Source organism: Callorhinus ursinus, unplaced genomic scaffold (assembly GCF_003265705.2).
Source record: "Callorhinus ursinus isolate GAN/ISIS: 27379988/994484 unplaced genomic scaffold, GSC_fseal_2.0 scaffold40, whole genome shotgun sequence".
Lineage (NCBI taxonomy): Eukaryota > Metazoa > Chordata > Mammalia > Carnivora > Otariidae > Callorhinus > Callorhinus ursinus.
In genome coordinates this window covers 8,153,891-8,175,341 of record NW_027397102.1, presented here as the reverse complement: position 1 = coordinate 8,175,341, position 21,451 = coordinate 8,153,891, and the positions used below count along the sequence as shown (strand labels likewise).

Genomic DNA, 21,451 nt, shown 5'->3' with positions numbered 1-21,451 from the left:
TAAAATGGTAAAATAGAGTGATGAAGAAAAAAATGTGAAAAACAACAAAAGAAGATAGTTACATACAATGGAAACCCCGTAAGATTATCACCAGATTTTTCAGCAGAAACTTTCCAAGTCAGAAAGGAGGGGCACGATATATCCGAAATGCTGAATGGGAAACACCTGCAGCCAAAAATACTCTACTCAGGAAGGTTATCATTCAGAATGGAAGGACAAGTAAAAAGTTTCCAAGACAAACAAAACTAAAGGAGTTCATGACCACTAAACCAGCCCTGCAAGAAATATTAGAGAGGACACTTTCAGTGGAAAGGAAAAACCAAAAATGAAATTATGAAGCTACGAAACACAAAAGCAGTTAAAAATTATTTTTGTAAAAATCAATAAAGGAACTCACAAAATAAAAGGATGTAAAATATGACATCATATACATAAAAGGTGGGAAGGAGAGGAGTAAAAATGGTTGCAAACTTAAATAACCATCAGCTTAATATAGACTACTATAGGTACAAGAAAGAGGTTATATACAAACCTAATGCTAACCACAAATCAAAAACTACGAATAAATATGCAAAAAATAAAGAGAATGAAATCCAAATATACCATTAAAGAAAACCAGCAAACCATGAAAATGAGAAAGACAAGAAAGGATCAGAGAAAGTCTTCAGATATAACCACAAAACAAGTAACAAAATGGCAATAAACATCTATCTATTGATAATTACTTTGAATATAAATAGAATAAATGCTCCGATAAAAGACATAGGCTGAAAGAATGGATTAAAAAAGAAGACATATCTACATGTTGTCTAAAAGAGACTCATTTTTTATCTAAAGACACCTGCAGTTGAAGGTGAAGGGGTGCTGAAATATCTGCCATACCAACAGATGTCAAAAGAAAGCTGGAATAGGAATAATTATATCAGACAAAATAGACTTTAAAACCAAGACTGTAATAACAGAAAAAGAAGGACACTATATGAAATAAGCAATCCAACAAGAAGACATAAAAATTGTAAATGTTTACACACCCAATATAGGAACACCCAAAAACATCAGAGTTAATAACAAACATAAAATAACTAATTAATAATATAATAATAGTAGGGGACTGTAACACTTCACTTATAAAAAGATTATCTAAACAGAAAACCAACAGGAAACAGTGACTTTGAAAGATACACTGGACCAGATGGATTTAACCAATATAATCAGATCATTCCATACTAAAAGAGCAGAATACACATTATTTTCATGTCCACAGGGAACATTCTCCAGAATAGATCACATATTAGACCACAAAACGTCAACAATATCAAAAATATCAAAGTCATACATGCAACTTTTCTAACCACAAAGCTATGAAACTAGAAGTTAACCATAAGAAAAAATCTGGGAAGACCAAAAATACATGGAGGTTAAATAACGTGCTACTAAACAATGAATGGATGACCAGGAAATCAAAGAAGAAATTAAAAAGTACATGGAAATAAATGAAAATGAAACCACAATGGTCCAAAACTTTTGGGTGCAGCAAAAGCACTTCTAAGAGGGAAGTTTATAGCAATACAGGCCTACGTAAAGAGCAAGAAAAATCTCAAATAAACAATCTAACCTTATATGTAAAGGAGTTAGAAAGGGAAAAATAAAACCCAAAGCCAGCAGAAGGAATAAAACAATAAAGAGTAGATCAGAAATAAATGATATAGAAACAAAAAAGATAATAGGACATCAATGAAACCAGGAGCTGGTTCTTTGAAAAATCAGTACAATTGATAAAATGTTAACCAGATTTATACAGAAAAAAGAGAAATGGCCCAAATAAGTAAAATCACAAATGAGAGAGGAGAAATAAGAACAACAAAAACCCCACAGAAATACAAACAATTCTTTTAAAAAAATAATGCTTGCTGTTTAATTTTTTAAAGATTTTATTTACTTTTGTGAGAGAGAGAGTGCACAAGCAGAGAGGAGGGGCAGAGGGAGAAGTGGACCCCCCACTGAGTGGGGAGCCCGATATGGGACTTGATCCCAGGATCCTGGGATCATGACCTGAGCTGAAGGCAGACACTTAACTGACTGAGCCACCTAGGCACCCAGGAATACAAACAATTCTAAGAGAATGTTATGAAAAACTATACACTAATAAACTGGATAATGTAGAAGAAATGGAAAAATTCCTAGAAACATATCACCTAGCAAAACTGAACAGGAAGACAGAAAATTTGAACAGATTAATTACCAGCAAAGAAACTGAATCAGTAATCAAAAAACTCCCAAGAAACAAGTCCAGGACCAGATGGCTTCACAGGTGAATTCTACCACACATTTAAGGGAGAGTTAATACCTATTCTCAAACTATTCCAAAAGACAGAAAAAGAAGAAAAATTTCCACATTCATTACCCTGACACCGAGGCCAGATAAAGACACCAAAAAAAAAAAAAAAAAAGGAAAGAAAACAGCAGGCCAATATCTCTGATGAGTATAGGTACAAAAATCCTCAACAACAACAACAACAAAATCTAGCAAATCAAATCCACCAATACAATAAAAAAAAACATTCACCACACTCAAGTGGGATTTAATCCTGGGTTGCAAGAGTGTTTCAATATTCACAAATCTAAAAACATATGACAAAGTATAACATCCATTCATGATGAAAACCCTTAACAAAGTAGGTTTAGAAGGAACATACAAAAACATAATGAAGGTCATATATGAAAAACCCACAGCTAACATTATATTCAGTGGGCAAAAACTGAGATCTTTTCCTCTACAGTCAGGAACAAGACAAAGATACCCCCTCTCACCACTTTTATTTAACATAGTACCGGAAGTCCTAGCCATAGCATTAAGACAACAAAAAGAAAGAAAATTTATCAAAATTGGTAAGGAAGAAGTAAAGCTATTTGCAGAGGATATGATACTATGTATAGAAAACCCAAAGAATTTATCAGAAAAAACCTGCTAGAACTGATAAATAAATTCACTAAATTCACAGGATAAAAACAAGAAACAAACAAACAAACAAACAAAAACCAACAGAAATCTCTTCCATTTCTATATATAAATAATGAAGCAGCAGAAAGAGAAATTAAGAAAACAATCCCATTTACAATTGCACCAATAATAATAAGACACCTATGAAAAAGCTACCCAAAGAGGTGAAAGACCTATATGCTGAAAACTATAAAACACTGATGAAAGAAATTATAGACCACACAAAGAAATAGAAAGACGTCCCATACTCATGGATTGAAGAACACACATTGTTATAATATCTATAGTATCCAAAACAATCTACACAATCAATGCAATCACCATCAAAATAACACCAGCATTTTTTCATAGAGCTAGAGCAATCCCAAAATTTGTATGGAACAACAAAAGAACCCAAATAACAAAAGCAATCTTGAAAAAGAAAAGCAAAGCTGGAGGCATCACAATTCCAGACTTCAAGCTATACTGCACAGCTGTAGTAATCAAAATAGTATGGTACTGGCACAAAAACAGACACATGGATTAATGAAAAGAATAGAAAACCTGGAAATGGACCCATAACTATATTTTCAACTAATCTTCAACAAAGCAGGAAAGAATAGCCAATGGAATAAAGACAGTCTCTTTCACAAATGGTGTTGGGAAAACTGGACAGCAACATGCTAAAGACTGAAACTAGACTGCTTTCTTACACCACACCAAAAAAGGAATTCAAATAGGATGAAAAACCTAAATGTGAGATAGGAAACCATCAAAATCCTAGAGGAGAACACAGGCAGTAACCTCTTTGGCATCTGCCATAGCAACTTCTTCTAGGCATGTCTCTGGAGGCAAGGGAAACAAAAGCAAAAATGAACTATTGGGACTTCATCAAGAGAAAAAGCTTCTGCTCAGTGAAGGAAATGACAAAACTAAAAGGCAACATTCATAATGGGAGAAGATATTTGCAAGTGATATATCTGATAACGGGTTAGCACCAAAATATATAAGGAACTTATCAAACTCAACATCCCCCAAAAAACAAACAAAAATCCAGTTAAGAAATGAGCAGAAGACATGAATAGGCATTTTTTTCCAAAGGCTAATAGACACATTAAAAGATGTTCAACATCACTTGGCATAAGGGAAATACAAATCAAAACCACAATGAGATACCACCTCCCACTAGTCAAAATGGCCAAAATTAACACAAGAAAGAACAGATGTTGGTGAGGATGTGGGGAAAGGGGGATCCTCTTACACTGCTGGTGGGAATGCAAACTGGTGCAGCCACCCTGGAAAACAGTATGAAGATTCCTGAAAGAGTTAAAAATAGAACTACTCTACAATCCAGTAATTGCACTACTAGATATTTACCCAGAGAAAACAAAAATACTAATTTGAAGAAATACATTCACCCCAAATATTTATAGCAGTATTACCTACAATAGCCAAATCATGGAAACACCCCAAATGTTCATTAGCTAATAAATGGATAAAGAAGAACTGGAATATATAGATCTTATTTATTTGAGAGAGAGAGAGAGAGAGAGAGAGAGAGAGAGAGAATGAGCAGGGAGAGAGGCAGAGGGAAAGGGAGAAGCAGACTCCCCACTGAACAGGGAACCCAACATGGGACTTGATCCCAGGATCCTGGGATCATGACCTGAGCCAAAGGCAGACGCTTAACCAACTAAGCCACCCAGGTGCACCTTGCACTTTTTTTTTTTTAGATTTTATTTATTTATTTGAGAGAGAGAGAGTGCATGAGCAGGGGGAGAGGCAGAGGGAGAGGGAGAGGTAGACTCCCCTATGAGCAGGGAGCCTGAAGAAGATCTGGAATATATATATACACAATGAAATATTACTCAGTCATAAAAAAGAGTGAAGTCTTGCCATTTGCAATGACATTGATGGATCTAGAGAGTACAATGTTTAGTGAAATAATTCAGTCGGAGAAAGACAAATATAATTTCACTTATATGTTAAATTTAAGAAACAAAACAAACAAGCAAAGGGAAAAATATGAGACAGAGAAACAATCCAAGAAACAGACTATTAACTACTCAAACTGGTATATGGAGAACAAACTGGTATATGGAAATGTTGAATTACTATATCATACACCTGAAAGTAATATAACACTGCATGTTAATTAACCAAAATTTAAATAAAAAGCTTGAAAACCTACAATGAGGTATCAACTCACACCTGTCAGAATGGCTTCAATGAAAAACATAAACAATAGGTGTTGGCGAGGATGTGGAGAAAAATGAACCTTATTACACTGTTTGTGTGTATGCAAACTGGTGCAGCTACTGTAGAAAACAGTATGAAGTTTCCTCAAAAAGCTAAAACTAGAACCATCCTACCATCCAGTAATCATGCTCCTGGGTACTTAACCCAAAGAATATAAAAACACTAATTCAAAGGGATACATGCACTCCTATGTGTATAGCAGCATTATTTATGATAGCCAAAATATGGAAGCAATCCAAGTGTCTGTGGACTGATGAATGTGTAAAGAAGATGTGATATATCTATGTGTGTGTGTGTGTGTGTGTGTGTGTGTACACAATCAACTCCACAAAGGCATATACAAGTGCCTTATATAAATAGAGACAATTCAAAATAAATTGGAAAATAAATGTCCCATTGGCTCTTACCATGTTCTTTTTTCTTGATCTTTCTCAATAATTAGGCTATGATGATAACCAAAATACATGTAATAATAGAGGTAGTAGATAATATTTGCTAAGCTCTTATTATTTGTTAAGCATAAAGCTTTACCCATTTAGTAATCTTTTATCATAAGTTCTATTTCTATCATTCCCATTTTATAAATTTGACAATTTCTGAGAACTTAGATATAATGTTGAGACTATTTTTTTTAAGTAGCACAACCAGGAACTGAACCTAGATCAGTCTTATACCAAAACCTATACTGCTATAACTTGCTGCATTGGACTGTTTCTTGTAATGTTGCAGCCAGCAAGGCAAATAATCTATCCTATACATTTTCATTCAAGTGTTAGGCACCAACTATAATGTTTCAGAGGACTGGCATTTTCAGGAACTTTGAGTAGACAAGAGCTTCCAAAGTTGAATCTTTTATCCAATGAAAACACTCTGCAGAAGAGGTAGTGAATGATCACTTAGCCTCTGCTTGACACACCTAAGTAATAAGGAGCTTACTACTTAATACCTCCCTGCTAACCAAGAGATGATATAAGTTTTCCTATGGCAGTCCTGAAAGTATTTTCAGGAAGTTATCGCACTCTTTCCAAATCTTCTATCCTTCATTCCAAACATTACCAATTTCTTCTGCCACTTCTGTCTTCAGATATTTGTTATTACAACTAATCATTCACACATTCAAATATGTATAGAGCACCTATTATGTGCCAAGTAGTAGAGAGATACAGTAGTGTGAAAGTGGATTACTTATTTTCTCCACAAAACTAATTATAATTGCTGAAGATGAGTAAATACATTTCAATTTATCAGGATGCCTGGGTGGCTCAGTCGGCTAAGTGTCTGCCTTCAGCTCAGGTCATGATTCCAGAGTCCTGGGGATCAAGTCCCATTTTAGGCTCCTTGTTCAGCAGGGAGCCTGTTTCTCCCTCTCTCTACCACTCTCCTTGCTTGTGCTCTCTCTCTCACAAATAAATAAATAAAATCTTTAAAAAAATAAATTTCAATTTATCATTTTGATTTTTTTCTTTAAATGAATCACAAACTGTGAGTAACAGAAACATTATTTTTCATTAGTCTACAGATTGGCTAAGCAATTCTGCTGATCAGGAACAGGTTTGAGTGATCTCAGTTTGCTTTGATCATGTGTCTTCAGTCATCTCACTGGTCACTTTGGGCTTTGTCTATGACAAATAGCATTGCTTTACTCAGTCTCTCAATTTCTATCAGACTAACTTCAGCATGTTCTCATTGAGAGTCAGAGTTTCAAGAGAGAAATATAAGTTTGCAAAACCCTAGGCTCTCAATTGGCACACTGTTGCATTCGTTTTATTCTGTTAACCAAAGCAAGTGGGAAGGCCAGCCCAGAGTTTTAATCAGGAAGTAAATTGCATTACTTCAGAAAAAAAAAAAACACCTTGTTTAGAAATCAATTTAACTATAACCTTATATTCCTCATCATACATGATCTGGAGGCAGAGCTATTCTGTCATAGCTCTGAACAAATGCAGCCCAAATACCCTAGTTTGACTAGAATCCTGCAGTTGCCTCCAGAGGGAACAGCTGAGCAGTAGAAGAGCATCTCCTTTCCATCAGGGAAGCCCACTGGTACATAACACTGATTTTTCTTATAGTCTAAAGGACTTATACATGAATAAAGAAGATAGTGAAATACCTAGATGACAAGATTTAAGGAGCACTAGGAAACTCACCTAGATCCAAAAGTCTAGTGTGCAGTGTATCAGGGCTATGCCAGGATAGCACTCATACCCTGCCTGATCTTATAGGGCTAGAAGTTTCACTGTTTAAGATTCATTCCTAGGCACTTCACTCTGTAGTAATTGAGTTGTTTACCAGGTGCCACGAAAGACCTGGAGAAGAATATTTGGAACCTCGGGGAAATGGCAAATTTGACAACTTTGCATAATTACTTAGATGCAGTGTCTCTTAATCATGGTTGCATATGAAATTGACCCAAAGGGACTTAAAGAAAATATTGGTGCTCAGGCACCACTTCCCAAAGATTCTGATTTAATCAGTCTGGATAGGGCCCAGATAAATATATTTTTTAAAAGCACCCCCAAGTGATTTGAATATTCAACTAGAACTGAAAACTACTGGAAAGTCTAGCTGACTTAGAGCTATTTCTTTTAACCATCAGTTATATCGAGATCTCATGTTGTTTCCTATCAATTCTTATGCCTAAATTGGCCCAACATGGAGTTATAACAAGTTCTCATCTTACCCAGATATACTAAATGCTTACTTCACTGGAATAGACATCCATAGCTCACTTTCTGCTTAACAAGCTCTCACATTTTCTTCCATGTAACTCCTCAGATTTAGTCTATAAAGCAAGTGCCAATACAATAGTTAATTTAATCTTCACCAACTCCGTATGAGATGGACATCATTATCCTTATATTATTTCCATGAAGAAACTGGGGTTAGGAAAGGTATAGAGACTTGCCCAGTCACAAAACTAGTAAATGAGAGATTTGTGATTCAAACCCAAGAAAAAAGAACAGCCATCAGTATGTGGCTAATAAAATGCATAATTTCATTCATTCATCCCAAGACAGCCACAGCAAATTTTATACAAATATCAATTAAGGGAGTGTCAGAGGGCTTTAGAATATACCATCAGAGCTCTCTATTCCCAAAAAGTTCCCTTATTCATCTGTTCTGGAACTTAAAATTCTGGCCCATAGAGATTAATAGAATTTAAGGAGCTACAGTTTTGTTGTCTATTTGTTTTAGTATTCACTGTTTTATCCCATTGAATTGTGAGAAATGTGATAAGCATTTTATTACTGATAATGAACATTTATTGTTAATTGTTATTGCTAATAAGTTGAATGAATAGTTAACATAAAATAACTGCTTTTTATGCATCATAGCAGATGCAAGGCTTTCCTTATAGAAATATCACTCTTCCTTGTATTTGTACACTTTTCCTGAGTCACAAGTCAGCGTTTGAGTGACACACAAATGTATGAGTGCTCCTATACATTATCTGCTATGAATCTGGTGGCAAAAATACACCTACAAGATCTTCTAGTCTAGTGATTCTCAAGTAGAAGTGTATGTGTAACAAGAAGCAATTCCCAGGGGTGGGGTTTATTCAGATTACCTGTATGATTTTTACAAACTACCTTCCCTCACATTGTTATATACTTCTCCATTCATTGAGATGTGACAATTATCAATCTGGCTCAGTTTACACATGGGGGTGGAGCCTTACCCAAAGCTGCAAAGCAATTTAGTGGCAAAGTCAGAACACAACTCAGATCCCCTCCAGGATTCTTTTTGCAATATTAAATATTAAAACACAAGTTACCTTAAGAGGATAACAACACATTTCATACACCAGAGTTATAATAAACTTGAATGAATTACTTTAGACACAGAAAGAGGGCTATAAAAGAACTTTCCTCTATGTTAGAAGAGTTGTAGTCATGTATGGGTGGGAGAAAAGAGCAAAAAAATCCAAGAAGATAATCTTCACATACTGCTCCGTCTTGCTTAGATTATTCTCTGCATTCAGGTATAAATTTTGGTCTATCACTTAACACTCTCTGGAGGTACCCCCACCTCCCTTCTCAGGTACTCTTAAAATAACCAAGAAAGAATAGAATATATGTATAAATTTTAAATCTATCTCTACAGTGGAGTACAGATATTCATTGAGATCTGTAATACAAGTGCCTTGAAATGTTAAAAGGAAAGTAATTCACTTGGTGATTGAATGTATTTTTTAAAAATGATCTAAGTTAATCTGTTTTAGGCCATGGAGATGGTGACAGTTGTTATACTAAGTACTTTTGTTTTTAATGAATAAAAGAGTTGAATGAATAGTCTCATAAAAATGCATGCAAATGGTAGTGCCTAACTTACTGCTACCTTGTGCTACAGAACTTTTTGCACCTTCCTTTGTAAATGGCTTTATAGCTATAAAATCAGTATATTTAAATGCATGGGTTGCTTTTCCATATCTATGAACTGCACTTGGTAAGCCCTTTTGAGATGCATATGACTGGAATGCAGTACAGTGAGATGTCACCCCTGCACATGGAGGAAGTTATCAAAACTTATAGATAATTGATATAGAGATACTTCTGAAAACTGCCTCTGTGTGTTCAGTCTGCTAAATTGCCCAAAGAGTGCTTTTCCATGTAGTCAGTACTTGACAAGTACAGTCTTTACGGAAAGGTAAATACACAATCACTTTCAAAAGTAGTAAGCTAAGTGCATCATACTTATTGTATCCAAAGTAGGTTTATAAATTACTTCCTAGATTTGAGGATAGTTCCTGTAGTGGTAACCTGAGGTTCTGATTTTCTGATGTAGAAAGTGTTGACAGAGTGGTCAATTCAAGGAATATTTGTTTCCCTCAAGTAGTTTTCAATATCCTCTACTTTGGAGTTTTCCATTTGTCTCCCTATGCCTCCCATGTACCTTATCCTCATCTTACATCTAGCACATTGTTGAGTATTTCATAGATACTTAGCAAACATCCACTAACTGAGAACAAAAAGAAGCAAAAATGAAGGAAGGAGGAAGGTAAAAAGGAAGAAAGTAATACAAAGAGGGAGAAAAAAAGGGGCAAAATTTTTCCCTATTAAATACTTAAAAATCATTATCTGATGTTTATATATAATCACTATGTAGCAATTAGGGAAAGTTTTAATATACTAAATTAACATTTACAAAGGAAAAACAGGGGCCCCTGGGTGGCTCAGTTGGTTAAGTGTCTGCCTTCTGCTCAGGTCATGATCCCAGGGTCCTGGGATTGAGCCCCGCATGAGGATCCCTGCTCAGCAGGAGTCTGCTTCTCCCTCTCACTCTGTGTGTGCACTTGCTCTATCTCTCTCTCAAATAAATAAATAAAATATTTTAAAAAATAAAAAGGAAGACCAGGGGCACCTGGGTGGTTCAGTTGATTAAGCATCCAGCCCTTGATTTCAGCTCAGGTCATGATCTCAGGGTCATGAGATCAAGCCTGGTATCAGGCTCCACACTGAGCATGGAGATTGCTTGGGATTCTCTCTCTCCCTCTGACTCTGCCCCTCCCCCCACACTCTCACACTCTCCCTCTCTCAAAAAAAATTAAAAATAAAAAGGAAGACAAAAAATTGAAGTTACAATGACTATTACCACTTTTTTTTAAAGATTTTATTTATTTGAGAGAGAGAGCAGAAAGGGAGAAGCAGACTCCCCACTGAGCAGGGAGCCCAACATGGAGCTCAATCCCAGGACTGCAGGGGGATCATGACCTGAGCTGAAGACAGATGCTTAAGTGACTAGCCACCCAAGCACCCCCTGACTACTACCACTTTTATTGTTTTATCATATGATAATAGATAATAATGTTTGCTTACAACATTCTTTAGTAAATTTGTGTAATCCAAAGAGGGATTATGAAATATAAAGTGTATATTAACAATAGTTTTTAATATTGCATTTAAATTTTTAATCTTTTCATTTAAAATAATTTCAGAATTAGAATAATGCTGCAAAATGATGCAAAGACATCCAATCACCTTTCCCCTAGATTCCCCAAATGCTATCAACATTGTACTATTTAGTTTCTCCTTCTCTATGTATGTCTTATGTATATATGTCTGTATATACATATATATCTATCTATACAGTGACATATTGAATAAAAGCGGTAAGAGTGGGCACTCTTGTCTTGTTCATGATTGTAGAGTAAAATATATATATATATATATATATATACACACACACACATATATATATATATATAGTTTTCTGAACCATTTGAAAATAAATTATAGACATGATACTCCTTTAACTATTTTGCAGAACCAACATCATATTCAAACACAAAGCAAACAAAAACAAAAAACTAAAAGACATTACTCTAAAATGAACAAGACAAGAGTGCCCACTCTTATCACTTTTATTCAACATGGTACTGGAAGTCCTAGCTAAAGCAATTAGGCAAGAAAAAAAACAAAAGTCATCTAAATGGGAAAAGAAGAAGTAAAATGTTCTCTATTTGCAGACAAAATGATATTATCTATAGAAAATCCTAAAGACTTCCACACACACACACACACACACACACACACACACACACACACACAGTTAGAAACAATAAATGAATTAGTCAAGTTGGAGGGTACAAAATTAACATACAAAAATCAGTTTTATTTCTATACCTTAACAGTAAACTATTTGAAAAAGAAATAAAGAAAATAATTCCACTTATTTTTTCTTTTTATAATATTTTTTATTATGTTATGTTAGTCACCATACAGTATATCATTAGTTTTTGATGTAGTGTTCCATGATTCATTGTTTGTGTATAACACCCTGTGCTCAAAGAATTCCACTTATAATAACATAAAAAGCAATAAAATATTTAGGAATAAATTTAAGGATATTGTGCACTAAAAAACTGAAACATTGATGAAAGATTGAAGACGCAATTAAATGAAAAGATATCCCATGTTTATGGATTAATGGAGAATGAATATTATAAAAGTGTCCATAATGCCCAAAGCCATCTATAGATTCAATGCAATCCCTATCAAAATTCAAGCAAAAATTTTCACAGAAATACAAAAGACAATCCTAAAATTTGTATCAAATGTCAAAAGGCCAATACCCAAATCAATATTGAGAAAGAAGAACAAACTGGAGGCATCACACTTTCTGATTTCAAACTATAATACAAAGCTATAATAGTCAAAACAGCACAGTGCTGGCATGTAAACAAACAAATAGACTAGTGGAATAAAATCACAAGCCCAGAAATATATATTTACACACACACACACACACACACACACACACACACACACACACACACACAGAGTCAACTAATCTTTGACAAGATATATTTAATGGGGGAATGGATAGTCCGTTTAACAAATGTTGTTTGGAAAACTGGATATTCACATGTAAAAGTATAAAATTGGACCCATATCTTATGCCACTCACAAAAATGGACTCAAAATGAATTAAAGAGTTAAAAAAACATTCTGAAACTATAAAACCCCTGGAAGAAAACATAGGAGAAAAGATCCTTGACATTGATCTTGGTATATTGTTGAATTGTATATATTCTATATTTTGTATACTAACCCTTTATTGGATGTATCACTTGCAAATATCTTCTCCCATTCAGTAGGTTGTCTTTTACTTTTGTTTGTTGTTACCTCTACTGTATAGATTTTATTTTGATGTAATCTCAATAGTTTATTTTGCTTTTATTTCCCTTGCCTTAGAAGATTTATCTAGAAAAATATTGCTATGACTACTGTCAGAGAAATTACTTCCTGTGCTATCTTCTATGAATTTTATGGTTTCAGGTCTCACATTTATCCATTCTGAGTTTATTTTTGTGTATGGTGTAAGAAAGTGATTCAGTTTCATTCTTTTGGATGTTGCTGTCCACTTTTTGCAACACATTTGTTGAAGATACTGTTTATTCCCCATTGTATACTCTTGCTTTGTATATTGTTCATTAATTGACAATATAATCGTGGGTTTATTTCCGAGCTGTATATTCTATTTCATGTATCTATATATCTATTTATGTTCTAGCACCATACTCTATTATTACAGCTTTGTAGTATATCTTAAAATTTGGGATTGAGTTGCCTCCAGTTTTGTTCTTCTTTTTCAAAATTTCTTTGGCTATTTGTGGTCTTTTGCAGTTCCATACAAATTTTAGAATAATTTATTACATTTCTGTTAAAAATGCTGTTGGTATTTTGACAGGGATTGCATTAAATCTGTAGATAGTTTTGGGTAGAGTAGACATTTTAACAATATCTGGTCTCCTAATTTGAACATGGGAAATCATTTCATTTGTTCATGTCATCTTTGATTTCTTTCATCAGTATTTTATAGTTTTCAGCATATAGGTCTTTCACCTTTGTTAAGTTTATTCCTAGATATTTTATTATTTTGGTTGCAATTGTAAATAGGGCTATTTTCTTAATTTCTTTTTCTGCTGTTTCATTATTTGTGTATAGAAATGCCATGGATTTCTGTATATTGATTTTGTATCCTTTGACCTTACTGAAATCATTGATCAGTTCTAGTATTTTTTTGGTGGATTTTTTGGGTTTTCTATGTATAATGTCATGTCATCTGCAAATAGTGAAAGTTTTATTTCTTCCTTACAAATTTAGATACCTTTTATTTCTTTTTGTTGTCTGATTGCTGTGGCTAGGACTTCCAGTACTATGTTAAATAAAACTGGTGCAAATGGACATTCTTGGTTTGTTCTTGATCTTAGGAAAAAAGTTTTTCACCATTGAGTGTGATGTTAGCCATGGGTTTTTCATATGTGGCCTTCATTATGTTGAGGTGCATTTTCTCTAAACCTACTTTGTTGAGAGTTTTTATCATGAATGGATGTTGTACTTTGTCAAGTGCTTTTTCTGCATCTACTGAAATGATCATATGGTGTTTACTTTTTCTCTTCTTGATGTTATGTATCAAGTTGATTTGTAAATATTGAACCATCCTTGCATCCCAGGAATAAATCCCACTTGACCTTGGTGAAAAAATTTGTTAATATATTGTTGGATTTGGTTTGATAATATTTTGTTGAAGGTTTTTCCATCTGTGTTTATCAAATATATTGGCCTGTCATTCTCTTTTTTTGCAGTATCTTTATTTTTTGGTATCAAGGTAATTCTGGCCTCATAGAATACATTTGGAAGCTTTCCATCCTTTTCTCTGTTTTGGAATAAGTTGAAAAGAATAGGAATTAACTCTTATTTAAATGTTTTGTATAATTCACCTGTGGAGCTGTCTGGTCCTGGACTTCTGGTTTTTTAGGAGTTTTTAAATTATTGATTCAATTCCATTGCTGTTAATCAGCCTGTTCAAATTTTCTATTCCTTCCTGATTCAGTTATAGGAGATTATATGTTTCTAGGAATTTATCCAATTATTCTGGGCTACTCAATGTATGGGCATATAATTTTTCATAATATTAGCTTATAATCCTTTGTATTTCTGTTGTGTTTATTGTTACTTCTCTTCTTTCATTTGTGATTTTGTTTATTTGAGTTCTCTCTCTCTCTCTGCCCCTCTCCCTCTCTCTCTTTGGTGAGTCTTCTTAGAAATTTATCAGTTCTGTTGATATTTTAAAGAACCAATTTCTGGTCTAGCTGATTTGTTCTATTGTGGGGTTTTTTGTTTGTTTGGTTTGGTTTTGTTTTTGTTTCTATATCATTTATTTTTGCTCTAATCATTATTGTATCCTTCCTTCTGTTGGTTTTGGGCTTTGTTTGTTGTTGTTGTTGTTTTCTAGCTCCATTAGATGTAAGGTTAGTTTTGTTTTGTTTTGTTTTTAATTTGGGAATTTTATTAATTCATGAGGTAGGCTTGTATTGCTACAAAATCCCTTCTTAGATCTACTTTTGCTGCATCACAAAGATTTTGGACCATTGTGTTTTCATTTTCATTTCTCCCCATGTATTTTCTGATTTCCTTTTCGAGTTCTTGGTTGATTCATCCATTGTTTCGTAGCATATAATTTAACCTGCATGCATTTGTGCTCTTTCCAGATTTTTTTCTTGTGGTTGATTTCTAGTTTCATAACATTGTGGTCAGAAAAGATGCATGGTATGACTTCAGTCTTTTTGAATTTGTTGAAAACTGTTTTTTGGCCTAACATGTAACCTATTCTGGAGAATATTTCAGGTGCACTTGTAAAGAGTGTGTATTCCACTGTTTCAGGATGGAATGTTCTGAATATATCTGTTAGATCCATCTGGTCCAATGTGTCATTCAAAGCCAATATTTCCTTCTGTTTTTTCTATTTCAATGACCTATCCATTGATGTAAGCGGGGTGTTAAAGTCCACTACTGTTATGGTATTACTATTGATTACTTCTTTAATGTTTGTTATTAGCCACTTTATGTATTTGTGTGTTCCCATATTGGATGCATAAATATTTACAATTGTTATATCTTCTTATTGGATTGTTCCCTTTATGATTATGTAGTGTCCTTTGTCTCTTGTTACTATGTTTGTTTTAAGGTCTATTTTGTTTGATATATGTATTGCTAACCTGGTTTTCTTTTCACTTCCATATGCATGATAAATTCTTTTTGATACCTTTACTTTCAATCTGCATGTGTCTTTATGTCTGAAGTGAGTCTCTGGTAGGTAGCATGTAGTTGGGTTTTCTATACATCAAACCAACCCCTAAATGTTCTATTACATATCTTGGTTTATACTGAACCCAATGCTTGAACTGCTTTCCATTCCAAGAATGCCTGTTGATGTAATAACATGCTTCCAGGAGTAATTCAAAACCTACTCATGCAAATGCTTCCCTTATGTACATCAGCTAAGTAGTTGTGGAATCAAATATTTGATGTGAAAATTGTAGGTAAAATTTTTCTTTCTTCTTATTAGACATTTGATTTTTACTCCCTTGAGTAACTTTTAGTTCTTTATATTCTCATCAAATCTTTACTCATATAGTCTTAAAAGTTTGAGATGTGCCCTGGTCATTTCCATATCCTATACAACATTGAGCATGGTTCCTTGTGCTTAATAGAAACCATAAAAAACTAGTAAAAATGAGGGAGCAAATTAATAAAGAAATTAATGTAAATATAGATTGGAAAAGCAAGAGATTGTAAGAACAGAGAACAGTGTGGTGGCTAGTGAAGTTGGATAATACAATGACAAAGTATTAAATAAAGTTTTAGATAGTTTATTTGATTATATTCCTTATAGATCTATGAAACTGTATTTTATAACAAAATTTCCCATGACATATAAATTTTAAAATGACACTATTATATCATCATTATCATCATTATCATCATCAATGATAACTCAGCCACAATGGTAAGGTACACACGACACACATTTTTGTGTCTTAAAGTCAATTTTTTTTCAGCTTTACAGAATGGACCATCTCAGTTGACCTATTTCCAACTTCACTGATTCTTTCTTCATAATAGTACAAATCTATTGATGATAGCTTCTAGAGAATTTTTCATTTCAGTTATTGTCCTTTTAAATTCCAGAGATTCGTATTTGGTTCTTTTTTAAATACAATTTCTACATTTTTAGTGATATTGTATATCTGGGGAAACTTTCCATTCATACTTTTTCTTTAATTCTTAAAGGTTATTTATTTATTTATGAGAGAGAGAGAGAGAAGAAGCAGAGGGAGAGGGAGAGAGAGTCTCAAGCAGACTCTGCGCTGAGCACCATTTTTTTCTTTAATTCTTTTGATATAATTTTCTGCTGGTTTTTTTTTTTTACATATTTATAAGAGGTGATTTAAAATTTGTATCAGTTGGGGGATCTTGGGTGGCTCAGTTGGTTAAGTGTCCGACTCTTGGTTTTAGTTCAGATCATGATCTCAGGGTCATGAGATCAAGCCTCATGTCTGACTCCATGCTCAGTGGGGAGTCTGCTTGAGATTCTTTCTCCTCTCCTTCTGCCCCCCACTTTCTCTCTCTCTCTGTTTTCTTCTTTCTCTCTCTCAAATAATCAATCAATCTATCTTTTATTTTATTTATTTTATTTTTTTTAAAGATTTTATTTATTTATTTGAGAGAGAGAGTGAGAGACAGAGAGCACGAGAAGGAAGAGGGTCAGCGGGAGAAGCAGACTCCCCGCCGAGCAGGGAGCCCAATGTGGGACTCGATCCCGGGACTCCAGGATCATGACCTGAGCCGAAGGCAGTCGCTCAACCACCTGAGCCACCCAGGCGCCCTCTATCTTTTATTTTATTTTTTAAAATATTTTATTTATTTATTTGGCAGAGACACCGCGAGAGAGGGAACACAAGCAAGGGGAGAGGGAGAACAGGCTTCCTACTGAGCAGGGAGCCCGATGTGGGGCTCGATCCCAGGACCCTAGGATCATGGCCTGGGCTAAAGGCAGACACTTAACAACTGAGCCACTCAGGTGCTCCCAATCAATCTATCTTTTAAAAAAATAAAATGTGTATCAAATAAATCTGACATATGGTCTTCCTCTGGGAGTTTTTATTGATTTTTTTTCCGTGTGTGTGTGCATGTGTGTGTGTGTGTGTGTGTGTTGTAACTTATTTTGAAAAGTGGACATTGAAAATAGTATAACATAGCAACTTTGGAAATGAGATTTCCCCCACTCCATTCACTGTAATTGGTGTTTTGTTGGTGTCATTGTTGTCGATTTTTGCTTGTTTGGTGACTAAAATAATTGCTTGATTAGTTTAGTGGTCAGCTAATGACTGTACAATGCTTTGAACTAAAAAAATCTATCCTTTGCAAAGGATTTCATGTGTTTTGGGCATCAATGCTCAAGGAGTAGATAACACTACCTGAGCCATTACTTAGTGTTTGCACAGGGTCTCAAACTCAACCAGGAGTGAGAAATTAGGGCCTTCTCATGTCTTTCCTGGGCATTTGCATAGTCCTTTGCATGCTTATTGTCTTGTAGATTCTCAAAACTATGTTAGACCTTCATTTTTTTTTGTTAGACCTTCATTTAACATAGTTTTCTGATAGGCACTTGTCTCAACTTATGTTGCTGTCTCTGGCAGCTGCAATGTTAAATAATTATCACTGATTCTGTTTAATAAATATCCTGGAAGTAAAGTTTTGTTCACTGAGTGAGCTCTAAGTCAGGTCAAATAATTACAAGCCCTGGGAATGGAGTTTTTGTAAGGAACTTCTAGATAAGTCAAATAGTGGCAATGTTCTGAGGATGAGACATTTAAAGGAGCTCCAATTTTGATCTGCCCCTCTTTGGTGATTGTTAGACAGCTAATTTACTAGTTATTAGTTTGGCCACCACATCACTATGGTTGAGAGACTGCTAGTTTTCAAGACTGCCACTGAGCTGAAGAGACTGTGCTTATTCCTGATATTGGGTAATTTTTCTTGAGTAAATTCTCTTTGGATTTTTCCAAGCCTTTCATTAATTTCACAAGTTATGAAACAGTAGATATGACTCTTTTTCAGTGTTCTCATTGCTTTGAAGGGGGAGTTTCTTCGGTGCCATTAAAGAAGTCTCACCTATCTAATTTACTAAGACCTTATCACCATTTGAACTGGCATATGAAGCAATCATCAAAGGTAAATTTTGATGCAGAATGTGGAACATCAGTAAATAAGATCCAACAGCTAAACTATGGTACTAATCTAAGGGCTGCAGTTCAAAAAATCAGGTAATGAGAGTGATTGTATTACTCATGACAAATGCACAGGAAGAAATTATATTTGTTAGATAAATAGATGAAAAAAAGTGATTAGTAATGGAAACAAAAAAGTAAAGAAGGACAAATATGGAGAGTCCAAGAGTTAACTAGGCAGTGTTGGAGAGTAACAATGAAGAGCATGGAAACCTTATCAGAGGAAGGAAATGCTGGACAAAGTGGGAGGTGAAACAAATTAGTAGAAAAGTGACGGTGTTCACAATACAATTTGAGGTTTATGGGGTTCTAGGCATGGTATACTTGTCCCCTGCCCACAAGAATCAAGTTCAAACAACACAACACTGTCACCATTTAGGAGACTTGATTGTATAAATCTTTTAAAATCATTCAGATTACTTTATTAAGATACAAAGACCCTTATAGTAAAAAGGGAAGTGCTCATGTAAAGGGTTATATAAATAAGATAAAAATATTTCAGCTAAAGATTAGAACTAACATATCAGTGGGATTAGTGAATAGCTATTAAAGGAAATAATAAAACTCTGAGAAGACTAAATATCCTATTTGGTGTTGGGGAAAGAACTGGGAAGAACAAAGATAGATAATGCACAGAAGATCAATATTGCCAAAGACAGTCTTGGCTGGATACATAATATTAAGAAGCACTAACACTGTAATAACTGGTTAAGTAATATGGGGTAGTTAATGGAGATTCATAATGATCTAGGAGGTTGACTATTATAAGGTGATATAAAGTACACTATCCAAAATGTTTAAAAGAACAAAATGAGAATAACTGGGTGAGATTATCCACTTGGTAAAGGAAGTAGTAATGTAAACTATCTCAACTAAATCTTTCCTTTCCTGATCTTTCAATATATGAACATAGAATTATTTCAGGTAATTCTCCTGATTCCATTACAATTATCTGTTTCATTTAAGTTTAATCCAATTTATTTATTCATTGCCCTCATCTAGTTCTTTATAATTGTTAGCAGAATTGTTGTGAAAATTGGTGATATATGAAAAAAGCACAGTGCCTTATGTGTATATAGTAAGTATGTAATCCCCAGGAATTATCATTATTATTAACCAATAAACAATTATCAAAAACTATGTAGCTTGGGCGCCTGGGTGGCTCAGTTGGTAAGGCGACTGCCTTCGGCTCAGGTCATGATCCTGGAGACCCGGGATCGAGTCCCACATCAGGCTCCCTGCTCAGCAGGGAGTCTGCTTCTCCCTCTGACCCTCTTCCCTCTCGTGCTCTCTATCTCTCATTCTCTCTCAAATAAATAAATAAAATCTTTAAAAAAAAACTGTGTAGCTTACCCATGGAAAACTAGCTGTCTTTTTTGGGGGGGAAGTGGGGGGATTTCTTAAGAAATCACTGTGACTATATAACACACTGGGTGCTGGAGGGAATACACGGTTACATAACACATATTCTCTACTCTCTAGGAGTTTGAAGTCTCTTTGGAATAATAAGCCATGTACAAATTAAAAAGAAAAAGAAAAAGCAACGATAATATGATAAGCCTTACAAATGGTCCAGCTAATTCCTAGAAAAGGAGTTCAAAGAAGATATGATACTGTTAAATAAAGTAGCTATGGAAAAATGAAGTATTTATTGGGTATCTTATATGGAAAACTGAAGTAATATGGCTTCAGAGGGAAAGTGGCCAATGTGGGCTTTGCCAGCTCTGCCCTAGGCACTAGATAGAGTACAAAAGAAACTGTTTTTGAGGTTTAGTATAATTGTGCTACATTACTGCACCAGTCCCCTTAGGCTACTCAGTACTATTGATAATAATAAAATGATACATAGATTGCTTACTTGTGGCAGGCCTAGTCTAATTATTTTATATATAGTATCTCATTCAATTCTAAAAAAAGAAAAACACTGTAAATGGAAGGTACAACTGCAAGTGTCATTTACAGATGAGTCAAATATCACATAGAAAAGATTAAGTAACTTGTCCAAGGTCATACAGCTAATAGCAGGATTTTGAATCCAGGTATTTTTATTCCAGAACCCACACTTTTAGTCATAGTCTACTTATATTTAACATTCTTTAAACAAACTATAACGTTTTTTGGTTTATGAACTTTGCAAAACCTATTTTCTTTTCTTTGAATGCCCATCCTAAAAATATCCTCCTGTAGAGAAATAAAATTGTTTCATCGGGGCTCATGAAAATTGACATTTTTTTACATACTTGAATGATATCACATCCCTCCTTTGCCTTTATGATTACAGTACATAACTGAAACTTGGATATAACTTTTCTGTCTTAGTTTCTTCTTAAAACTAGAATCTGACTTATAAAGTAATTGTAAGGACAAAATGAGGAAATATATCTAAAAAGCTTAGTAACATGTTTGGTTCATAGTAAGCTACCAGCAATTAATAATAAAGCATTTTGGCTATTTGTTTAATATTTTAAGTTAACCATACATTAAATTTGTACATAAATATGTACACACACATTTCCACCTCCCACATGTTTATAAATTCTTGCTGGGTAGAAATTGGGAAGTTTTCCTCCCTCTTTGAGTCCTAATGCAATTATTTTCACAAAGTATGTGTTTAATAACAGTGCTGAATTAAATTA

The 21,451-nt window shown here is 34.3% G+C and overlaps 2 pseudogenes; both read left to right on the top strand.

Moving 5' to 3' along the window:
- The window catches only part of LOC112822662 (cytochrome c oxidase subunit 6A1, mitochondrial pseudogene), an 824,062-nt pseudogene that overhangs the window by 6,006 nt on the left and 796,605 nt on the right, over positions 1–21,451 (top strand).
- LOC112812089 (heterogeneous nuclear ribonucleoprotein D-like pseudogene) overlaps positions 148–21,451 on the top strand; it is a 62,303-nt pseudogene continuing 40,999 nt past the window's right edge.